The 5,791-nt window shown below is 39.9% G+C and overlaps 1 non-coding gene across 1 annotated transcript; it reads left to right on the top strand.

Annotated features, from left to right (window-relative positions):
* Positions 1 to 5,265: 5,265 nt before the first annotated feature.
* LOC113260230 (U6 spliceosomal RNA) lies at positions 5,266 to 5,370 on the top strand. Its single transcript, XR_003317868.1, has one exon. It is a non-coding gene; the product is annotated as a U6 spliceosomal RNA (small nuclear RNA).
* Positions 5,371 to 5,791: the final 421 nt, after the last annotated feature.

Genomic DNA, 5,791 nt, shown 5'->3' with positions numbered 1-5,791 from the left:
TTGTTCCAGCATCATTTCTTGAAAAGGCTAGCTTTTCTCCATTAAAGTGCTAAGTGTGTTGAAAGCAAAAGTAACAGTCCCAATCCCTATCACTTAAACAAGAGAGTATTTCTGATTTTTAACCAAAAGGACAAGCAATTAAAACAGCAATATCAACTAAGGATGGGATATGAGCATCACTGTGGTGAATTCTTGAGGTTCCCCTCTGCATTCCTATTACTTTCTGTGCTGTGTGGATTTTTTGGATTCTACAACAGACCTCAGGATTGGGAAGAACTCCAGAGGCTGGAGTTCTGTGAGTGAAATGACATACAGGGCTCTTGGCTCCGACACTGGCAACCAGATGATACTTCCTTAGGGTCCCGTGTATGACATCAGTAGAACTGGAAGGCTGTCCCTCAAAGTAGCTTCTGACCACAATCTAAGCACACAATAAAGTTGTTGCTGAAATCACTAGACAGTGAGGAGAAATAGAAGTAAACTACTGATTGATCTTTAAGGAGCAGGAAAAGTGAAGAATTAGGAGCCTCCGTTGCAGCATTGGTTTCTGCCACAAGTGGTGTATGAAATAACATGGATGTGAGATTACCAAGAGTGCCCAGAGAACAGAACACCCTAAGGAATTCAACATTTTTAATAGTTCTTTGAGATATCTCATTCTTTTCAAGTCTGTAACCAGGTTTATCTCCCTGGCAGTACAGATGGGTGTGTCTTAGCACTTAAAATGGCAAATATCAAGCATGAGTGTGTGTGTGTGTGTGTGTGTGTGTGTGTGTACACGCACGCACACATGGATATGTGTATGAAGTGATTGGATAATGCATTAAAAGCCATTAATAATTAATGTAGACCATAAAGCAGTTATTAGCAGTAAAGGAGAAATCAGATTCGAGCAATACTTTACCAACAGAAACAGCTGATTGTCAGTGTGAGGTGAAGAAAAAAATCAAATACAAATCAGATTTGACATTTGGGTAAGTGTTTAGATGGTGATGCTATTTTAATGAAATGGGGAATATTAAGAGGAGGAGATATTTGGGGATTAGGTGATGAGTTTGGTTTGGGATATGTTAAGGGGAAAAATTAAAAGGAGATCTCTAATAGGGGATTTAAATTAAAGGGTCTTCGGCTCTGTTGTCAAATACAGTAGTCAGTAGCCACATGTGACCTGCTCAAATTAAATAAAACTTAAAATTTGGGATGCCTGGACAGCTCAGTCAGTTAAGCATCTGACTCTTGATTTCAGCTCAGGTCATGATCTCAGGGTCCAGAGATCGAGCCCCGAGTCAGGCTCCACCCTGAGTGTGGAGCCTGCTTAAAATTCTCTCTCTCCCTCTCCCTTTGCCCCTCCCCCCCAACTGCTCAGGTGCACACTCTGTCTCTCTCAAACAAAACAAAACAAAACAAAACTTAAAATTCAACTCATTACACTAATCACATTTCAGACGTTCAATAGCCACATGAGGCTACTGGCCACTGCATCACCTGGTGCAGAAAAATCTCCCATCATTGCAGAAACTACTATAGGGTACCACTGGTCTTGAACTCAGGAGAAAAAGAGAGAGAGCAACCAGAGATACAGATTTGGGCGTTATCTGAGCATTTGAAAGGCAGATGAATTCATTAATGAGGAGGGATGATTCCAGGAAGAATTTATAAATAAAGAAAAGAAGGCCTGGAACAGAAATCTGAGAAGCCATGGCATGAAGGACTAGAGAAACAGGATTTCACAAAAATGAGAAGCAAGGGATCTGAGAGGGAGAAGAACCAGAAAACAACTGGATCCCTAGCACATGATGTAAGAGAGTTTTGGGAAAGGGACCCGAGGCTTGCGGGACCTGGTAGGAGAAGAGAAAGAAGAAGTCAGTCAGTTTCGCAACTGGGAGATCAGCAATGACCTTTCCAGAGGATTTTCAATGGGAAAGTGGGGCCCACACCAACTGGAAGAATGCGAGAGAAAAGGTGAGGGAATAATACACAGAGTTCATGTTCTCTTTCAAAAAGTTTGCTGTAAATGGGGAGTGGTATCAAAGAGTGCAGTAACTTGAGAGGAAAGCAGATAAAGTGAGAAATTTTTCTTCAGGAGGAGAGGCTTAAATATATTTGTAGACTGAAGAGAAGAAGCAGGAGAAATGAAGAAGTTAAGAATACTGAAGAGATGGGATAAATGATGAATGAATGCCTGGAGGAGGCGATAGAAATGGGGATCAAATGCCCAGTTGGATGGGAGAGGACCAGTTCTCTCTGAGGGAAGAGACATTCCAATCTGAAGGAGCAGGGAAAGAAGTTCATCATTGAGATGGCTGGAATTTCTACTGCATGTACTGCATATCCAAGCCTGATGACTGAAATTTATGCAGGACTGAAAAAAATGCCTTTGGTCATCCATTTAAGAAAGGTCTAACGGTTCAGCAGGGAGCCATCAGCTCTCTAGCAATGGGCATAAATTCTGAGGACATCTCATTAACACCTGAAAGCCATTGATCTCTCTGTCCACCAGAAAAGAGGTGACCTCATTAACATTCCAGGGCTTCTGCTATGAAGGATTCAAGCAGCACAGACCAGGGCAAAAACGATATCTCTACACTTTCAAAAAAAGGAAAAAAAAAAAAAAAACCTTAAGTGAAACCAAACACTCAATTAGAGATACTGGGGAAGTGGGCACGTGGATTGTGGCTGTCCAGAGAGCCTCCAGAGGCAACAGCTGCTTGATTACAAATGATGAGCATAACTAGCTCTTCTTAATGTCCAGAGAAGTTAAATAAGGAAACAAAATCACAAAATTGCCCATGAGAAATTAGTCAGGCAGGAAGTGCTAACCTCCTCAGCCAGTAATTCAAAGTCCATTCTGGAAATCCAAATGATTATCTTCTTCACTGCCAGAAATTTGGTTTCCTCCCACGTCACTCAACTGACACTACAGTTCCAAAGGTCATTAGTGATCTGCTCACAGTCAAGTTTGGTAGTCTTTTCTCATTGCTCATTTTTCTCAAATGTTTTTGCAACTCCAGACACCATTAAATGCCTGTCTTTTGTTTTACTTTGAAATCTGTTGGTTGCTGTTAGGTTCTGCAACTCTGTATCTGACAGTTGTGTTTTTCCCCTTTACTTGTAATGGTGGACTTCTCCAAGACCTGAGCTATCCTTCTGTCTTTCCCTCAAACTCATGTCCAGGGTAAAGGAAGGGGTGGGGCAGGGAGTGGCAGGGCTGGGTTAATGATGGTGGGCTTCTGGAACAAAGTCGGAACTGAACTAACACAGCAGTCAGGAAGAACAGCAATAGAGGACCCAGGTACACAATATGACAAAGTGTATTAAGATTAGGTTTGTTTTGTAAAGGGCCAGATACCAAATATTTTGGACCTGGAAGGCTAGTCTCTCTGGCAATCATTCAACTCTGTCACTGTAGCATAAAAACAGCCATAGGTAAATGTAAACAAATGAACATAGCTATATTTCAATAAAACTTTGTTTATAAAAACAGCCATCAGCCCATGTGCTGAACTTTGCTGAGCCCAATTCCAAAGCAGGCTAATGAGAAAAAATTAAATCCAAGGCCTTAGGCCTGCACTAGGGAGCCATAAATATATCAAGTGGATCCTGACCCAGTTGGTGAATAATGGGAGATTTCTCTGAGAAACTACCAGGTGAGCATGCTCAAACTGGAACTCCTTTTATAGGTGAGAAAGAAGCTGAAAGAGGTACCAAGTTGAATAAGAACATCTCTCTTTTGTAGAAATGCACCTGTTCCAATATGTCAGCCTTGGGTGACCCAGAGCTCATGCAGTGCAGAGCAATGGGCAGAGCTCTGCATATGGATGCAGGGGGACTCCAGAGTTCACAGTATGCTAATTCACTCTTCCAAGCTTCAGGTGGCTAGTACATAACCATGACCTCCAAAAGGAGTTTTTCAAGAGGTTGCATGAGCCAGAATGAGCAAAAATTCTAGCATAGTGCCTAGCATATAGTGAGTATTTGTTAAATACTGCTTGTCTTTTCATTTTATAAGTTTCTTCAGTGGATAAAATAAAAATAAGTAAAACAGTTTAAGAAATCACGCTGGAAACTGGAAAACAGCATGCAGATGGCACTTGGCGTTCTTGTTTGTGTGCTAAGCTCTCTCCTATGCTCAGGCCTTTCCTCAAGACCTGGCTTCCCCCAGCCTCCCACCACTCCCATCCTGCCTTCAAAACCACTTGTATGGAGCCTTGTCCCCAGGATATAGTCTCAAGTAATATTTGTTGAATAGAATGGAGTTAAAATATAATTTGTGACTGTGTGGTGAGGGATGCACACTTCTTGTGGTAGCATTCTGTGTTACATTCAGGTGTCAAATACTAATACGATGCTGCATGTCAATCATTTCTCAATTTGACAAGAGAAATAGGTATCACATTTTATTGCTTGATTATGAGATTTTTAATGAGAAAGGTTATTTTTTCCACGGCCTTTCTGGTCATACATATTCCTTTGTGAGTTGGCTGTTCTTGTACTTTTCCATTCTTATTGGTTTGGAAGAGCTTTATATATATTAAAGATATTGACTTTTTTACTGTAACACACATTACCAAATATACATATGTTTCTAATAAAAAAAATAATAAAGAACAGGGTTGACTACCACTCTCCTGTCAAGACCTTCAAAGACCATCAAATTCTGTAGTCATCATTTAGGCCATTGAAAATTGGGAACTTGTTTGGATAAAAATACAATTTGTATTGCCAGTCAACCCTACTGCTCTGTTAATTCAGAGATCATATTTCCTCCATTCCAAGATCAGTCCCTAGTCTTCCTCACTGCTTTCAGCAGGCTGGGAGGGAACAGAATTCCCCCCAAATAATACAAGCACATGTCACCACAAACTCCCTTCCCCTCAGTGCATCCTAGGAGCTGTCTGGGGTCTAATGTTCTGAGCACAGCTCTGGAGCAGATCTGTGGATGTGAAATCTGCCACTTACTATGTGGGTTGCCACAGCCACGTTCCCTAACCTTGCCAAGCCTTGATTCCTTCACCTGGTAAATAAATATAAATAATAGCAGGATTTTTATGAAGATGAAATATGATAACTTATGAAAAATGCTTAGAGAGAAGCCTAACCTATACTCACTACCTAAAGGTATGCTATAACATTAAGTCAAATTAAGTCATCTTTTGTTTTCCGATTTCTTCTGTTTTTACAGCAGAACTAAGGGAAAAGCTAAAAAGAAATCCTATAGAAATATAGAGGGAGACACAGAAAAGTACATGTAAAAACATTAAAACTGTGCTCACTTCCACAATACACATACTAAAATTGGAACGATACAGAGAAGGTTAGCAAGCCCCTCACAAGGACGGCATGCAAATTTCTGAAGTTTCCTTATTTAAAAAAAAAAAAGAAGAAGAAAGAAAGAAAGAAAAACAACAAAACAAAACAGAAAAACACATGGAAATTATCCACAACAGTTTTGCCAGTCAAAAACTGAAAGAACACACACTATTAATGTTTTGATGTATTTCCTTCCAGGATTTCTCTATGCACATGCCCACACATCCTTTCTGAGACATACATATTTAATTTGGTTGCTCCCCTTTGATAACCTACTCCTTCTTACCTTTTTCTCAATTGATAAATATCCTGCAAAAATACGACTTTTAAATGTCTCAGGATATTCCTTAGAATTAATGGATCATAATGTATTTTGCCATTCCTTTATTATAAAACAAAATTTTAAAAAGCTAAATTTATAAAGCTAAGTTTAAAAAATTGTTCTAACCGTAATTCCATGAACTATTCTACAATCATTATG

This window comes from Ursus arctos, unplaced genomic scaffold, assembly GCF_023065955.2.
Source record: "Ursus arctos isolate Adak ecotype North America unplaced genomic scaffold, UrsArc2.0 scaffold_22, whole genome shotgun sequence".
Classification (NCBI taxonomy): Eukaryota; Metazoa; Chordata; class Mammalia; order Carnivora; family Ursidae; genus Ursus; species Ursus arctos.
This window is presented reverse-complemented; position numbering and strand designations above follow the sequence as displayed.